At 35.7% G+C, this 19,633-nt stretch overlaps 1 protein-coding gene across 3 annotated transcripts in view; it reads left to right on the forward strand.

Annotated features, from left to right (window-relative positions):
* The window catches only part of Dym (dymeclin), a 337,787-nt gene that overhangs the window by 97,165 nt on the left and 220,989 nt on the right, over window positions 1–19,633 (forward strand). The window lies entirely within an intron of this gene.

Here is a 19,633-nt window from a genome sequence, read left to right on the forward strand (position 1 = left end):
ACATATATATTTTTTAAAGACCTTTGTTGCTTGGGATTTTATATGACCAGTTGAGTTTAGTTTTTCTATTATATTTAGTGCTCCATTTTATTCAGTGACAAATTAGCACATTTGAAGAATTTGTAATAAAGTGGTGGTTACAAATTTGAGTTTTTTCTGCTTGGGAAAAAGTGTCGTAGCTGAAGAAAGCCCTTTTTTCCCTACCACATAGGAAGTTCTCATTTCTGCTTCACAGGGTTCAGACCTGAGGACATGAGAAGCACCAAGTACCTCTGGTCCTCCCCTTTGTTAGCTTGGGGTCCCAGGTCATATGAGGTCACAACACTGAACTTTTGCTTTATTCTGAAGGATAAATAAAAAATACTTTAGCAGGTGTCAGGTCTGCACAGTGTGCAGTATACTCTCTTTAATTAGAATGCAGGGTCCAGATGAAGCTGGTTTCTACAGTGGAGTTGTGGTCATGGCATGCTCTCCATACTCAGGCCAGGACATCAGTGTAATAGGAAAGGGCAGTACTGTGCAATAATTTATTAGATAATGAATGTTGGTAACTTTTTGTTAAGAAATGGTAAATTTGGCGGGTGCAGTGGTACATACCTGTAATCCCTGTGGCTCGGGAGGCTGAGGCAGGAGGATTGCAAGTTTGAAGCTAGCCTCAGCAACTTAGAGAGACCCTAAGCAACTTATTGAGACCTTATCTTAAAATTAAAAAGGGCTGGGGATGTATCTTAGTGGTTAAAAACAAACAAACAAACAACAAAACAAAACCCTTCTGGGTTTGTTTTGTTGATTTAAGAAATTGATCAGTAGACTAGACTTTCTAGATTTGTCCTCCTTTAATTTCTCTTAATATTGTGAACTTAAATACATTGTGATCACTGATGCCCTTGTCTTTGGTGTTGAGCAGCCTGCTTAGAATGCTGTACCTGCATTACCCAATGCCTATCTGTATTATTTTAGACAAGGAAGCTATGTACAGCTCATCCATAAGCTGAAAGGCAAAGGCAACACAAGAATGGCTTTTTGTGTCCCATTGGAAGACTTAATTGATCTGTTAGTATTTTCAATTCTTTTTTTTTTTTTAAATCATTATTATGTTTTAGATCGGAAATGTCCCCCAAAGACTCATGTCAGCACATGAGTTCAGTTCCTAGCTGGTGCTGTTGGGAGGTGGAAAAGACTTTGGAAGGAATAGCCTACTTAGAGGAAATAGGTTACTGAGGGCATGTTCCTGAAGCATGTGTTTTGTCCCTGACCCCTTGTTCTTTCTGTTTTCTGGCTGCCATGAGGTGAGCACCCTCCTTTGCATCATCCTCCCACCACCGTGATGTACTTCATCATCACAGGCCTAAAAGTAACTGGGCCACCCATGGACTGAAACTTCCAAAACCACCAGACAAGATAAATCTTTCCTTCTTTTTAGTTGTTTATCTTAGACATTTTGTCACAGCAACAGAATGCTAACAGAGTCAGTAAGCTGGTATTTAAAAGTGACCATTTTTAATATTTAGGCTTTAGGGGGAAATGTTATAAGTTTATTATCTGCTTTCTTTAAGACAGTGATAATACATAGACAGTTTCTTTTTTAAAGTAAACAAATATGTGTAGTTTTTGATTTTTCGTTCAATTATGTATTGTATTAGGTTATGTGTTATATTAGATAGATGCCCAGTAATGTATGTGGTGTCATTAGTATTTTGGGTGCCAAAAAATATGAATTTAAAATTTTGGATTTGTTTTTAATCAGTTAGCAGCATATCATACGGAGGTTATCATATTATTAGCATATAATTCTAATTTTCCTAACTATTTCCTTGCCTATTGAGTGAGAAGATTGATTGGGATAATGATCTCTGAGGTTATTTCTAAAATAACTTTTAAAGATTCTCTGGTATTTTTTTCACTGTTTTAAAATTTAGTAAGGAATTAAAATAGATTTATGTTTTATAGCATACTATAGTCACAAAGACATTTTGCCTAGTTCTCTTCCTAAATCTTCATAAAACTATTCATGTAGAAGCATAAATCAGGATGGAGTAATTATGGATTCATTATTTTATAGTATGTGAGTCAAAACGTTATAAAAAACAACAAAGGACAGCTATGTACTGTCAGCAAAATAAAATTTAAGAACTATCACAGTCATGTAATTTTGAATTCAACTACATTTTAGAAATATCAGTTACACTGACAAAATTTAACTTTCATCATGTGCTCACTTTTGATGATTTTTAGTTGGTAATTAAGGAATTTCTTACATTAATATTAGCTTGTGTTATGGTTTGGATATGAAGTGTCTCCCAAGCTCATATGTAAGACAATGTAAGAATGTTCAGAGGGGAAATTATTAGATTATTAGAGCTGAAAACTAGTCAGTGGGTTAACCCACTAATAGGTTAACTGGGTAGTAACTGCAGGCAGGTAGGGTATGACTGAAGGAGGTGGGTCATTGAGGGGGCATGCCTTTGGAATTTATATTTTGTTCTTGGTGAGCAGAGCTCTCTGTATTTCTGATTGTCTGTCCTGAGCTGCTTCCCTCCTTCACACCTTTCGGCCAGGACGTTCTGCCTCACCTTGGGCCAGAGCAATGGAGCCGGCCATCTATGGACTGCGACCTCTGAAACTGTGATTCCCAAATAAAATTTTCTTCCTTTAAAATTGTTCTTGTCAGGTCTTTTGGTTATAGTGATTAAAAAGCTGACTAAAACAGCTTGTGAAATATATGATTTGGAAGTTTCTCACAGAACAAAATTATATTTAAAAGCTAAATGTAAATTTCAAATTTATTTGGATTACATTCATTTTTGTTGTGATTGAATTTTCCCTGGGCATAGAAAGCATTTCCTTTTGTAGCAATTTCTGCATTGTATGCTTTGCTTAAATTGTCCCTTTTGAAACAGAGTGTCGTATTTCAAAAACAGTCTTGGATAGTGAAGTTTTATTGGCACCAGCCATGGGAAGAGGAGAACCCTGGTGATAGAACTGGGGTCCGGATGAGTAGCGAGCCACATACCTGGAGCCTCCCAAGTCAGGCAAGACCTTTTGTAGTTTCTTCTCATTCACTTTTACAGATGTATTTGTGGTCGAACTGCTGTTTTTTCCTATACCCTAACATTTTGTTACTTCTTGCTTCCTGACATTCTCTTTGAATGCCTTTGCTTGAATTATTTCAGTAGTCTTGCATCCTAGTTCCTCCTCTCACTGACTTGAGTTTTCTGCTCATCCATCTCTTAAAGTCCATCTTGAGTACCACCTTCTCCATGAAGACTTCCTTTGCATTCCTAGCTAGGTGTGATTGTTTTCTGTGGAACCTGTCACTTGAATTTGATTATATTTACATACATATGTGCCTTATTCTCCCTATATTGTCTCTCTGTACAATAAAAGGAGAGCTAACATTTATATAACTCTTCTGCATATATAAGAGAACTCTTTAAACGCTGGCTTTATTCTCATAGCAACCTCATCTATATGAAATAGGCTATTCTATTTTTTTTTTTTTTTTTACAGTGTCATGACCACCTGAGTTCTGAGCTACTTCTTGGCACTACAGTGTCCAGCAAAGCACTTTACATCTATGGATTGTCAGTTAATACTAAAATGTAATTATACACTAAAAGCCAATACTTGTCTACACTTGAGAGATGTGACTCAGTTGTAATAAAAGTGTCTATTATTTATTGAATACCTTCTGTTTGCTAGGCACTATAGTAGCTACCTTACCTACATGATTTTATCTACTGTTTTCTTTTTTTCATGTTTTAGTATATAAAATAAAGATGTACAGAAGTAGAGAGAATGATAGAATGAACTCTCATTTACCCACAACCTGTCTTACGGAATGGTCAACATTTTGCTGTTTTTTTTTTTTTTTTCATTTATTTCCTTCTTTGTACATTAAAAAGGAATACCCTTTTATTTGGATATAATTTTATATACTTAGAAAGGTTTCAAAAATAAAATATTAAAAAACTCCTATGTGTTTCTTTATCAAGATTGATTTATGTTGGCATTTTTATCCCCTTGTTTTGTCATTGTATTCTCTTTGTTTTTACATGTGTGCATACACACACACACACACACACACACACACAGAAACACACACAATTTTTTTTTTTAACCGCTTAAGGGCAAGTTATCTACACCATGGCCTTTTACTCCCTCAATTCTTCAGTGTGCTTATAGTCTAGAAGGGGATGCTTCTTACACAACTATAGCATATTTACCAACTTCAGTGAGTTTAACATTTCACTACCCTTAAATACAGGTGAGTTAGGGAATTTGTTTTTACTTCAGTAAAAATAAAGAAATAAAGATTTTTTTCTCTGTATTTTAAAATCTCCTCTATTAAGTTACAATCATTTGTGTTGCATTGAAGTTTAATTTTTATGATTAGGTTTTCCTCTAACTATCTTAGACTAAAGGCTCCATGGCGCATCACAAGTCTTTCTTCTTTCTGTTGTCGGGACTCCAGTGTGCAGGGAGTCCTGGCATAGTGTGGAATCAATGTAATGGATATTGGAGGATTTATTAATTTTTTAAAAATTAGAACTAGTCAGCTGGGGTTGTGGCTCAGTGGTAGAGCACTTGCCTACCATGTGTGAGACACTGGGTTCAATTCTCAGCACCGCATATAAATAAATGAATAAAATAAAGGTTCATCAACAACTAAATTTTTTTTTAAATGACAACTAGTATGTTTTTTGTTGTTATTGAGAACAGTGACATTTAACTAGTATAGATTTCATCTTTTTTTTTTAAAAAAACCTTAAATCTGTCAAGTGTGGTTTCTTTCTATAAAAATAATTAGAACACATTTTATTTAGAGAAACAGCTAGTGTCCAGAAAAGCCAGACACATTTATGTTAGTTTAAAAAATTAAGATCTTTGTATGTTTTTGGTCTGCAAAAGTTTATGTAAAAAATATTTTGAAAAACTGACTAAATTGAATATGCCTGCCATGTTTTTGCTTTTTCTCCAATTGGCTTTTCATTTTATGTGGTGTAAAATTTGGCCAATGACAGTTAGAAAGGAAAATTTGATTGTTAAATAGATATTTCCACAAGAGATTTCTCCTTGCTTCCTAAATGAGCTTGCCTTGACAACAATCACTATGGTACCATTTCTTACACAGTAATTTATCTGATAGATTATTATGTTTGCTTTTTGACATTTTGTTCATAAAATTAGTCAAAAGATTTTAATAGAAAAGACTTGATTTTACTAGAAAATATTTGATCCTGTGTTTTAATAAATATTTGAAATGTTCAACTAATCATAGATATCAGTAGTATTGTTAGTCTTAGTTATAGTCAGTAAGATAATTCTTACTTTAATCTATAGGCACATTACCCTTCCTTGTTAAAAAATGTTTTATAAGTGGCTAATGACCTTTATGTCTGTGATCTGTTAATTTGTTAGGGCAGGATGTATGGTCAGAAAGTATCGTCTTACTCAGCAGAGGCTGCTAAGATAAAATATCACAGACTGGGCAGCTGAACAACTGTCATTTGTTTCTTTTTTTAATATATTTTTTAATTGTAGATGGACACAATATCTTTATTTTACTTATTTATTTTTATGTGGTGCTAAGAATTGAACCCAGTGCCTCACACATGCCAGACGAGCACTCTACCACTGAGCCACAACCCCAGTCCTGTCATTTGTTTCTGACGGTTCTAGAGCTGGAAAACCCAAGATCAGGGCACCACCATATTTGGTTCTTGGTGTGGGCCCTTTCCCTGGTTTTCAGTTAACCACCTTCTTACTCTGTCCTCACAAGGCAGACAGAAGATACTTTGGCATTTCTCCTTCTTGTAAGAGCATTAATCCCATCATGGGGGCTCTACCATCATGCCCTCATCTGAACCTAATTAGTTTCCAAAGACCTTACCCCCAATACAATGAGAAAACTTTAACATGAATTTTGGAGGTGAAGCAAAAATCCATTCTATAACCAGGTGTAGTAGGCAAGTTTTATTATTATAATGAAATAACTGAGGCAGATTACATTATAAGGAAAACAGGGTTTATTTTAGTTCATAATTCTGGAGGTTCAAAGTCCAAGATCTGGTGGGATCTGTTGGTTTTACCTTTGATGATGGTCTTCTTGCTTGCCATGTCCTGAGGCATAAGGAAACACCCATAATTGTTTCTTGCTCTTTTTATAAAGGCACCAAAATTTAATTGTGAGGGCTTCACCTTAATGACCTCATTTTCCTAATCATTCTACAAAGGTTCCACCTTTAAGCACTATAGTTGGGTTAAGTTTCTGCTCTAATAATACCATAAACACTTATGTGGATTTAGAGATCAAACCATATTTAGACCATAGCACCAGGCATTAAGTAGGTTATGCTAGAATTCTGCTTCCTGTAATATTTAACTTCTAAAGCACTCATCTTTTACACATTGGTAGCTAAAAAAGCATTTGGCTCCAGTCACTCTTTATTTTACATCATAACCCTGCTTGCTGGTGGTGGTGAAGATGTTACCCACAGTCCATTCTAACCGTACTAACTTGTTTAATTTAAAAAAATCATGCCAAAATGTATAAGAAATCCAAGAAAAAAGCAGTTGTATGATTGAAGTAAATTGTATTCTGACTCTAGAGACCTCTTTTATATTGTCCTTTGGAGAAGCAAATTCTGGATTATGATAATTTGATAATATGCAAAAGGTAATTGTATGTAGGTATTAGGTAGAACTAGATTTGAACCCCAGACCTGCCATTTACTGTGTGTACTTGGGCTATTAAACTCTCAATGACCTAAATTCCTTATGGTAAAATGAAGTTAATATAATAGTTGTTCTTTCTTCACATTTTCACTTTCTGCAGTTTTACTTACCTGCATGCAGCCAGCTATAGTCTGAAAATATCAAGTGGAAAATTGCAGGAATAAACAATTCACAAGATTTAAATTGCATGCTGCTCTGCATAGTACAATGAAATCTCACATTATCCTGCTCTAGCTTGCTTGGGATGTGAGTTATCCCTTTGTCCAGTGTATCTGTGCTACATATGCTACCCATCCATTTAGTTACTTAATAATTGTCTTAGATTGACTGTCATAGTCCATGTGTTCAAGTAGTCCTTATTTTACTTAATTGTGACCCCAAAGTGCAATAAAAGAGTGATTCTTGCAATTTAGATATACCAAAGAAAAGCCGTAATTTGCAAATCTGAATGCTGTTCACTTAATAAGGAAAAAAAATCAAATACTAAGATTGCTAAGATATATGGTAAGAATGAATCTTCAATCTATGAAATTGTGAGAAAAGAAAAAGAAATGTATGCCTGTTTTGCTGTTATACCCCAAACTGCACAAGTTAACAGTGTGTGATAAATGCTTAGGTAATATGGAAAAGGTTCTATTCACAGGCATCCTCTGGGGGTCTTTGAACATGTCCTCTGTAGGGTGGGTGAGCACTGTACCTGCCTTTGTAGGGCTGATGAGATCAGATGTGTAAATGTGTGGGAAAGAGCTTGACATCTTCTATACCATCTCACTCCAGTAAGATTGGCAGCCATTCTGAAGTCAAACAACAACAAGTGCTGGCGAGGATGTGGGGAAAAGGGTACTCTTATACATTGCTGGTGGGACTGCCAATTGGTGCGGCCAGTAAGGAAAGTAGTATGGAGATTTCTGGGAAAGCTGGGAATGGCACCACCATTTGACCCAGCTATTGCCCTTCTCGGACTATTCCCTGAAGACCTTAAAAGAGCATACTACAGGGATACTGCCACATTGATGTTCATAGCAGCACAATTCACAATAGCTAGACTGTGGAACCAACCCCGATGCCCCTCAGTTAGATGAATGGATAAAAAAAAATGTGGCATTTACACACAACGGAGTACTATGCAGCACTAAAAAATGACAAAATCATGGAATTTGCAGGGAAATGGATGGCATTAGAGCAGATTATGCTAAGTGAAGCTAGCCAATCCCTAAGTGAAGCTAGCCAATCCCTAACAAATGCCAAATGTCTTCTTTGATATAATGAGAGGAGCAGGAGGAAAAGATTAACATTAAATAGAGTCATGAGGTGGGAGGGAAAGGGAGAGAAAAGGGAAATTGCATGGAAATGGAAGGAGACCATTATTGTTATACAAAATTACATATAAGAGGTTGTGAGGGGGAATGGGAAAAAAAATAAGGAGAGAAATGAATTACAGTAGATGGGGTAGAGAGAGAAGATGGGAGGGGAGGGGAGGGGGGATAGTAGAGGATAGGAAAGGTAGCAGAATACAACAGTTACTATTATGGCATTATGTAAAAATTTGGATGTGTAACCGATGTGATTCTGCAATCTTTGTAATGTTTTGAATAACCAATAAAAAAAAGAGCTTGACATCTTCTAGATATACAATAAATGACCATTAATAGTAGTAGATATCACTTAGTAACATTTAGAATATAACTGTTTAAAAATGCTAAAATAATAGAAAAAAATGACCTCATGATGATTTAGAAATTTACCCAGTTTTTAATGTAAATAAATTATGAAAACATCAGTTATTTGGTACATTTTATTTTTGTATTATATATTATATACAGTCATGTATTGCTTAAATATGGAGATATATTGTGAGAAATGTGTCCTTAGGTGATTTATCATGCAAACATCATAGAGTACAGTTGTACAAACCTAGCTCACTGCACACTACGATGTGTGTTGTGTGGCCTATTGCTGCATAGGCATAATACAAAATTAAATCAATAACAAAAGAAAATGGTGCAATCAAGAGATGCAGTAATCTTGAGGTGTGTGAGGCTCCTGCCAGCATAACCTGGCATGCTGTTGACAGCAATTTTTTTTTTTAAGAATGAGAATACTCTAAAATGACATTAAAAAGTATAATAAATGCATGCACCAGTAACAGTCATTTATTATCATTATCAAGTATTCTGTACTATACTGTATATGCTGAACTTTTATTTGACTGGAAGCATAGTAGGTTTGTCTATACCAACGACATCTCAGAGATCAGATGTGTAAATATGTGGGATGCACTCAGTGTTATGATGATTATAGGCAAGAGGAATTTTTTAGCTCTATCATAATCTTACAGGACAACTATTGTGTATTCGGTTTGTTGTGATTGAACTGTCATGTGGTGCGTGACTATAACAGATTTCAGATAGTAGTGAAAAGAAATATTATGTTGAAAATTTGATGTTGTATGGAAAAATAAGTTATAACATTCAGAGTTTCTTTTGCTTCTATCCTCACTACTTTGATCGGTCTTTTACTATATTTCCAAACATTGTAATTGCTGCTAATGTCTAAAAAATGGTGAAGCAAGGAAGGGTTGACTTTGAAATTTATTCTGGGTTTTAAGTTATAAGACAAAGTGGTAATATGATTTTAACTGAGTATTTAATATTTTAAAGAGCCAAGCCTAATTAAATGTATTCTGCCAAACTGTGCTTTCTTTCACAAGTCCTGAGTTTTTACACAATAACTTCTGATATATGGTTTTTCCATTCGAATGAGCCATCAAAAATGTTTTTTTTCCCTTTGCTTGCAGTGGTGGGTGTCCAAGGCAAATTAGAAGGCCAAAGTAGTGATTATTTGTTTAGGCAAATGCTGCAGTAGATAAATTAATAAAGTAGAAATTGAAAATTAAAACTCATTTTTCCCAATTACTATTGTTGAGAAAGTTATTGAATTTATTAAGATAGGTATGGTATCTAGTAGTTGTAATTTATTTTACATGATGGTTATTTTTCTCTTCAGTTTTGGCTTTTTCTGGGATGACTCATTAAGAGAAAGAAAAACTACAGTAAGAGAAAAAGTATGTGACACTCAGAAACAGGCATCACTGTGAAAATAACAAATTCCTAATTAAAACACTTTGAACTTTCAATACAGAAAGTGTTTTATAAACAATAATAATATTCTCATTTCATTTTTATTTGGAATGATTTGGTAGACTTTATATATCAAATGAGAGAATGACTTATTTTCTTTTTTCCCCCAGTATTGAACTCATTTTATAATTTATAAAATACAGTTAATATCAGTTTACTGTTGCATTGGAGTGTTTCCTTGAAGGGATAGATACACTGAAGACTTAAAATAGTATCAACAATCCAAAATGACTGTATTTAGTTGTAGAGTAGTAATGTTATTAAAAGTAAATTTTAATTGCTCTCTGACAAAAGTATTGGTTTAGATTTAAACTTTTTGATAGGTATTTGCTAAGTGATATTTATTAGAAAATATATTGTCAAAATAGATTGACTTGTCCTATTCCTTGTAATCGGCTTCCTTCTAGCCCTCTATTCTGAAGTCTGTAACAGATTTAAAGGGAAGAGTGATGGCTACCTCCATGCTTCAAATAGCTGGGGAGAGAATTCATTTGTATTTACTCTGAAGAATGGAGTGAAATAATGAATTTCAGTTGAAATCATAGGAATGTATATCTGAGACTTGCTATGGTTGCGTGTTTTTTGGTACAAATGATTTAATCTGTTTTTTAAATTTAATTTGTTATATATGATTAATTTGATTTTGAAATTTCTATTAATGTAAATTTTATTGTGGGGTTTTGAAATTGTATAAATAACACTACTAAAATTATTAAAATTATGGGATTTGAGAATGCAAATTTTATTTTTTGAAAAATAAAGCAAGTTGATTTCCTCTAAGCCTGTTCAAACCTATTCTAGTCAAGTGAGCATAACTTTTATGGAGCAGTTATGAATGTTCAGATTAATTTAAAGATTAATTTATTCAGTGTTATTTGCTGACAGAATTTGTTAATAAGAATTCTCATAAATTAAAGCTATTGTAGTTTTGAAATCACTTTATATGTGAATAAAATAAAAATTTAAAAAACCTATTAGAAAATATTCAAAAGCTTTACTTTTAAAAGCAATCACTATGTTTCTGCAGCTTATTTTAAAATGGATAAATAAAATAAACTATATTGACAGATGTATTATAAATAAGAATGGTATCACAAATACAGCAAAATGTTAATGTATTGTCTAGGTGGTGAGTGTTTGGCAATTCACTATCATTCTTTTTGGCTTTTCTGTTTGTTTGACAATTTTCATAATAGAAAATTATCCTGTCTGGAGTGAAATGAAATCTCGGTGGGGGGGAATATGGAATCATTCCAAGGATGAACTACTGTTCTGAATTTCATTTTGTCTATTTTAGACAAAGATGGGGGGCGGGGAAGGTATCTCTTTGAATTTCCCTAGTCTTTCCAAAAGTGCTAAGTAAGAGCTTCTGAAGAGCTGGGGTCGGACCAGACCTGGGCGTGAACCCAGACTGTAGATTAATTAGCTCTATAACTTGGGGGAAATTATTTTTTTTTAAATTTGTTCTTTTTAGTTATACATGACAGTAGTAGAATGTGTTTTGACATATTATACATACATGGAGTATAACTTCTCATCCTTATGGTTGTACATGATGTGGGGTGTTATACTGATTATGTATTCCTATATGAACACAGAAAAGTTATAAATTCATTCTACCGTCTTTCCTATTTCCATCCTCCCTCCCTTCCCTTCATTCCCTTTTGTCTAATCCAGTGAACTTCTGTTCTCCCTGTCATACCCTTATTTTGTGTTAGCATCCATATATCAGAGAGAACATTTGACCTTTGGTTTTTTAGGATTGGCTTGTTTCACTTAGCATGATAGTCTGCAGTTCCATCCATTTACCAGCAAACGTCATTCTTCTTTATGGCTGAGTAATATTCTATTGTGTATAGTTACCATATTTTCTTTATTTGTTTATCTGTTCAAAGGCATCTAGGTTGGTTTCATAGCTTAGGTATTGTGACTTGAGCTACTATAAAAATTGATGTGGCCATGTCACTCACTATAGTATGCTGATTTTAAGTCCTTTGGGTATATGCCAAACAGGGAGTGTATGCCAAGCAAGGGATAGCTGTGTCAAATGGTAGTTCCGTTTCAAGTTTTCTGAGGAACCTCCAGACTGCTTTCCATAGTGGTTACACCAATTTGCAGTCCCATCAGCAATGTATGAGTGTACCTTTTCCCCCACATCCTCACCAACACTTACTGTTACTTGTATTCTTAATAACTGCCATTCTGACTGGAGTGAAATGAAATCTCAGCATAGTTTTGATTTGCATTTCTCTTGGGGAATGTTTTATAACCTCTCTAAGCCCTTCCTCATCTCAAGAATAGAATGAGGATTCCTTGTAGGATTATGGCAAATGTCTCTTCATCTTGTCCTCCTCTACTTGTTCATAATCTTTGTGAGCCAGAGTGCGTTCCTTGAAGGCCCGTCAGATCCAGTGGGGTGAGTGAAGGAGAGAGTGTGAAGCTGTCCTCTTCACGGTGCTTTTCAGCCACCAGATTCACTCTGCAAGGCTGTCCAGTTCCCCTGCTTGGCAGGGCAAGACAAGGGAAAGGAGGGAGAGAACTAGTGGCTGTCCTCAGGAGCAGGATGTTGGATTGGAAGAGAGTAAGGCTTTGGGCATCAGAAAAGTCTGAGCTGGAAGCTGAGCCCTGCCTTTCACAGGTCGTGTCACCTTGAGCAAGTTACTTAGCTTCCTTGTTTTAAAGGCAGAATATAGGGGCTGGGGCTGGGGCTCAGTGGTGGAGCGCTTGCCCAACATGCGTGAGGCCCTGGGTTCAATCCTCAGTACCACATTAAAAATAAATAAACAAATAAAGATATTGTGTCCAACTACAACTAAAAAAAAAATGCAGAATTTAGGATGCCTTTGTGAACTTTTGTTATATTCAGGTGACATGTGGCAAGTAATGAACAAGGGTCTAGTACATGAGTGCTGAAAGCAGCACTGTACTAGTTAACACCTTAAATATCTTTTCTGTTTCCTGGTCCTTTTAGCCTTTCTATTTTGGTAATTAAAATTATTAAATTAAGGTAATTTCCTCCCTTTTCCAAATTATTAAAAAAGATGATAAATATAGATTCAGCAGCGACTTCCATAACCATGTCCATCCTGACTTCACCAAATTAGAAGAAGTCTTACTATCAGTGCTAATTTTTTAGTCTGATTAACGTTTTTCAGTATTATTTACTAGTCTTCATGATGTACATTAGATCCCATTTATTTTAGAAAGTGTAGAAAGACCAAGAGAGATTCATTTTAAAGGAGCCATTTTTTCCAATGGTAATTATTCCAAAATATAAAGCTTCATAGGAATGTCTCTAAAAGTAAAAATAATTTTACCTACATACCTGTGTTACTCAAGAGCTGATAATATGTGAGTAAATAAAAAATTTGTGGGGTTTTCTGCCTGTTTTTAAAGCTAGCTCCTGGACCCGTCTCAGTTTGTTCTCATGGTCCCATTCTTGTTCACCTCTCCACCCCACTCTGTTCTGGCCCTTCTTCGGTGCTCTTGGCTTACTTACATTTCCTGCCCTACTTTGCAGCTGTGTGTGGCCCTGTCCTGAATAACTGCTCCCATTTCTGGGTCCATGATACTGGAAACAGTGGTAGCTCCCTGGGACTTGACAGTTTGAAGAGTGAACCTTGGAGCAAGGGTCTGAGGTGGCAGAGTTAGGTTTTTGCACAGGATCAAAAAAGCAGGAGAATAAGAACTAGAGTTCAGAGGGTGATCTGTGAAGAACAACCTGTTTTGCTGAGCAGCCCTGTGATTTTTGAAATGAACTAGGCCTTTCTGTTCCCTAACTATGATCCTCTGCTAACGGGTTGGATGAGCAGGAATTGCTTCTTGTTCTGACCTATACCCTCAGCTCCTTAGCAGAGAGTCTGGGTTGTAGGAGACACTAAAATATTTAATAAAAGAATAAATGTCATCTAGTCTTTGTAAGAATATGACCAGTTTTGAAAATCTGGATGACTAAAGATTAGGGAACTACCACTATTCAAGAGACAATGAAAAGAAATGACCTATTTAGCCCAGAAGAGAGATGGAGAAATCTTAAAAAGCTAAGGAAAGGAATTCAGTCTGAAAGGCTATATGTTGCATGATTCTACCTGTATGCCATTCAGGAAAACGCAAAAAAAAAAAAAAAAGAGAGAGAGAGAGAGAGAGAGAGAGAAAGAGGAGTAAAAAGATCTGTGATTGCAAGGGGTCCAGGAGAGGGAGACAGGAATGAGTTGAATAATATATAGCATTTTTAGGACAGCGACACTATTCTTATGATATTGTAATGATATATCCAGCTTTGAAGCAACTCCTGCAAACATTATTTTATTGTCTTTATTGTACTCTTGGAATCTCTTTCAGTAAAACTTCTTTCTTTCTTTTTTAATCATAAAGTATGTGTCTGTTACTTATTTTTTTTCAGTTATATTAGAGTATTTTGTTATCTTAGCACTTCCATTATTTTTTTTAAAAGAAAATACTTGTTTGAGGTTTTTCAGAGACTGTTTTATTTTAAATCAAAAACAAAGTATTGACATGTAGAGTTCCAAGTTATATGGTTGCCACTGGGAGATGCTTTCAGATTATCAACAATTATATGAACACTTTGGTACAGCAGAGTAATATGTTATGATCCATTTGCTTTTAAATTTTATTTAAAATTCTGGTAGAATCAGATAGCATTTGAATTGATTGTTTTAAATGTATTTATTTTGAAAAAATATTTTAAAATATTGTTGTTTAGTTTCATGCAGTAACTGGGGCAACAGCTTGATAAGACCATAACTGTTCAAAGTGGGCAGTAGTGGGTGGCAAGTGGATGAATTCTTTATAAGAATATCTTTACTTCTGTGTCTGAAGTTTATAATGTCACATGTTCATAATGTAATTCATAATGTTTAAAAAATATGTTCCCAGCACCTTGGAAGGCCGAGGCAGGAGGGTTTCGGATTAAAAGCCAGCCTCAGCAACAGCGAGGTGCTAGGCAACACAGTGAAATCCTGTTTCTAAATAAAATACAAAAATAAGGCTGGGGATGTAGCTCAGTGGTTGAATGTCCCTGAGTTCAAGCCCCAGCACACACACACACCCCCAAAAAAGGAAAAAAGAAAAAAAATGTTCCCAGCAGAATGGGAGGCTGAGGCAGGAGGATGGCGAGTTCGAAGCCTGTCTCAGTAAAAGTGAGGTGCTAAGCAACTCAGTGAGACCCTGTCTCTAAATAAAATTCAAAATAGGGCTGGTGATGTGGCTCAGTGGTTGAGTGCCCCTGAGCTCAATTCCCAGTCCCCCCCCCCCCCAAATGTTCCTTTTTCTTTTCTTTCTTTCCTTTTTTTTTTGGTACCAGGGATTGAACTCGGTGTGGGGGGGGCACTTGACAACTGAACCACATCCCCACTCCTACTTTTTGTATTTTATTTAGAGACAGGGTCTCACTGTTTCTGAGGCTGGCTTTGAACTTGCAATCCTCCTGTCTCAGCCTACTGAGCCTCTGGGATTACAGGTGTGCGCCACTGAACCTGGCTCCATTTTCTTACCATAGATTTTGGTAGTTCTATTTCTTTCCCCTTCACCTTGCAGACAGGCCAAATATAATTCTGGTAGATAAAAATAGCATTCAGTATTTTTGTTCATGGGTATTTAGATTTATGAAGACTAAAATTGTATGTTAAATGTTTAAATAAGCATTCTTAATAAATATGATTATAGTACCACATAATAAGAACCACACAGAGGAGAGTGAAGAATAGCTCTAATGGCTTCTTCTTGTTGTTTGTTTGTTTGTTTTTGATACTTCCCATAGAGGTCCAGTGGTCAGTCATTGGGCATGAATATCTTAATTCACCTGTGAGTTCTGTATGGAGCTGAATGTTACTTGTTAGACTGTGGATATAACTTTACTTCTATTTTGCATGAAGTGAAAATGTATTGAACCTGTTTGAAAATTGGGTAAATATGAAAACATAATAATTGCAAAACAGGTGATGCATGTTACTAAATTACAAAAGAAGGCATTTGGACACCAGTAGGAAATCTTATTCACTTTGAGAATGTAATCAGGCACAGCCACTTTGTAGGACTTATCATTATTTAGTAAAATAGGAACATATACGTGTTCTGGAACTGAGCATCTCCATTCTCAAGTGTACTCCCCTGAGGAATTTTCACATGTATATCAGGAAATATATATATATATATATATATATATATATATATATATATATATATATACATATACATATACATACATACACATACATACACATACACACACGTATAAATTGTAGCAGCATTGTTTGTAATAAAAAAATGTAATAGTTTGTATATAAGATGTTCTCCAAAGGTGATGGGACATGTTCAGAGTTTGTGAAATGATTAGATTATGAGAGCTATAATGGATTCATAATTTGAATGGACTAACTGGGTGATAACCATAGGCAGGTGGGTGTGGCTGAAGAAGTGGGTCACTGGGTGTGCCCTGGGGAATTATATTTTGTTTCTGGATCCTTTCACTCTCACTGTGTTTCCTGGTTACCATGAGCTGAGCGGTTTTCCTCTGCCATTCCCATCTCCCGGATGTTCTGGCTCATCTTAGGCCCAGAGCAATGGAATTCGCCATGAATGAACTGAGAGTACTGAAACGGAGACAAAATAAACTTCCTCCTCTAAGTTGTTCCTATTAGGTATTTTGGTCAGAACAACAAGAAGCTGACTAGCAACAAATATTATATTCATTATGTGCATCTGAAGGAGCTGTAGCTATACACGTACACCTGGGGTGACTCTCACAAAGACAGGCTTGACTGAAAGAAGCAAGTTACAAAAGAACACATATAGCACGAAAGCTCAAAACCAGGCAAAAACTGTGTCTACGGAGATGGCAGAACCAAGCTGGATGTGGTGACACACACTTGTAGTCCCAGCTGCTCAGGAAGCTGAGACAAAGGCAGCTCAAGTTCAAGGCCAGTATTGATGAGACCCTGTCTCAAAAATAAATTATAAAATAAAATAAAATGGACTAGGGATGTAGCTCAGTGCTAGAATTCCCTAGGTTATCCTTAGTACTGCAAAAGGAGAGAGAGAAAAGCTAGCCAAACCAAACTACATTGTTTAGTGTTGTGTTTATAGTTGGTGAAACTATACAGAGAAGTGAGGAAATGATAATCATAAACTGGTGAAATAATATTTGAGAAGGTGATATAAGTTTACCTGTGGGTGACAGCAACAGTATATTATGAAAATAAAATAGCATATTATTAGACATTTGAAAATCCTAATAAAGAAAGGTGCAGTAAATCCAAGTTGTTAACTTTTATTAATTTCAGTTCCTGACTCAGTCACATCAGGAAAGTAGGCAAATTCCTGCCATAAAGGAGCAAGTTTATTTTCCTCATTCTTTTGGCTCTGTAATTTATAGCACATGTTTTGAGGCATCCTGCTGCTTGCATTCAGAGGGAGGATATTATGGGAAGGCTACCACTTCTTCTGCCAGTCTCATGTTTTTAATACAGCTTGCTGGTTTGTCTGGGCATGGTTGCTTCCCCTAAACTGAGTGAAAGAAAGGACTTCAGGGACAGAGTATGGAAGGCAAACTAGCTGTCTCACATCATCTCAGACAGAAGGAGCATATTTTGGGGACACTACAAATGTTTTACCATGACACCACATCTAAGTAAATCATTATATTCCCCATTTTAGCTCTCTACATGGGCACCAAGAATAGGACACATTTCTCAATTTCTTTTGTAACCAGATATGGTCTGTGTATGGCTAAAGGGAAGTAAGCAGAAGGGGCATGGGCAGACTTGCAGGTAAAGTTTTCCCTTTCTTCCTCCCAAACCCAGGGCCTTTTGCATGCTAGACAAGTACTCAGCTACTCAGCCACATCCCTTTAAGGGTTCTTAAAGGGAGTTCATATGCTCTCATCTCTCCTGCTGACTTGAATGAAAATGTGACGGCTAGAGCTAACTTAGCCATCTTGGACAATAAGTCGCCTTAGGAAGGGAAAGCCTACCCAATGAAAGAACAATTGAAAAATAAACCTGATTCTTGAACATCATGAAGCAGCATGCAACCTCTGCTACATTTATTTTGGGGATTTTGTGGAAGCCATTATTATACATGCTTGTTACTTGTTTTTTTTTTTTTTAAAGAGAGAGAGAATTTTAATATTTATTTTTTAGTTTTCGGCAGACACCACATCTTTGTTTGTATGTGGTGCTGGGGATCGAACCCGGGCTGCATGCATGCCAGGCGAGCGTGCTACCGCTTGAGCCACATCCCCCAACCCAGGCTTGTTACTTGTAACTGCCCCTCATCCTTACTTCTACTCTTAGAGTTAATGTTTAGGAGGTAAAGATAAAGTCATGGTATAATAATCTATTATTATAGTTTGGGTTATTGTAGAAGTTATCATCAGAATTGCAAGCAGAAGAGTGTGGAATGAGACCGAACCATGTACTTCTGCCTGTCTATCAGTTTTTGTCCTTGGTCCCCTGGCATTTTTTTGTCATAGTCTTTACAATAGAAAACATTTAGATCCAGAGTAAAAGAAACAACAACAAAGGTGTAGTGAATCATTCAAAGAACATTTTTTCTAGTAAAGAGACCTTAAATACACCTTAAATAATGAGAATCATAGTAATTCACATATTTTTGAGAAAGCCATGAAAGCCCTTAATGGTACTTTCATATTTTATAAATGTCTGCACAATGTAAGTTCTGCTTTAATAAACATATCCATATTTTTTATTTCTAAAGATGTAATTACATGCTAATTTAATTAATTAGCTTCTTTGAAACGTTTATGTAAAATCAGTGGTCTAGGAAAATGTACCATGTTTATTCTGTGGTGTTGCTTATTCCTAGCATGTCGTGGGCTGTCTCCAAGGGCTCATACATCCCAATTGAGGAAACAGGATATATGTGATTTGAGTCTAGTGAAATTTTTGAGCCAACTGGATTTTTCTTTCTCTGCTTTCTAAATGATGCAATATATTTTTAAAAGGCTGAAACCTGGACTTATGCCTGTTAGTTTTGTGACCTTAGAGGAGGAAAAAAATATCACTAAAACTCTACTTTCTGGTAACTTTTGTGATCTGAAGTTTTAATTTGTTACATTGTATCTCTGCTCTTCTCTTTACTTCTGAAATTCCTGTCATACATGTTGAAACTTTTCATTCTATTCTTCCTGTTTCTGAATCTGTTAGGATTTCCATTTGTTTGATCTGCTTATCTTTTAGTCCACTAATGCTCTTTTTCAGCTGTAACTGATCTATGAAATCTTTTCATTGAAGTTTTCTAATGTTTGAGTTATAACATATGGTACAATAAAGTACCAATCCTAATTATGCGATTTGTTGCAAATATGTGAAAGATTGAGGAAGGCAGGGTTTATAATTAGCTGTTGGATCTGTTAAGGTTCAAGTTGTTGGTTACTTTGCCATGAATCATGTAGTTGGAATTTTATTTAAGAAGCTAAGTAGGGTGAGTTGAGGGGAGAGTGGGAATCCAAGCATAGGCAGAAAAACAAGGCAACAAATGGGACATTTCTTCTGATTGACTTAATTTTTCAGTTTGTAAAGAAGAAAAAAAAAAAAGAGTTGAGCCTGCAGGTTGCAGAGTGGTTTGAAGTTGAAAGACAGCATAGGATCATCGTTTTCCCTAAGGTACAAAGAAGGTGTAGTAGGATTGCTGGGCGGAGCCGGGAACCCACTTGAACTTAAGTCAGAGCAAGTGGAATGGTTGTTATGTTGTTCCTTAACTTTGTCTAACTCCTT

This window comes from Ictidomys tridecemlineatus, chromosome 13, assembly GCF_052094955.1.
Source record: "Ictidomys tridecemlineatus isolate mIctTri1 chromosome 13, mIctTri1.hap1, whole genome shotgun sequence".
NCBI lineage: Eukaryota > Metazoa > Chordata > Mammalia > Rodentia > Sciuridae > Ictidomys > Ictidomys tridecemlineatus.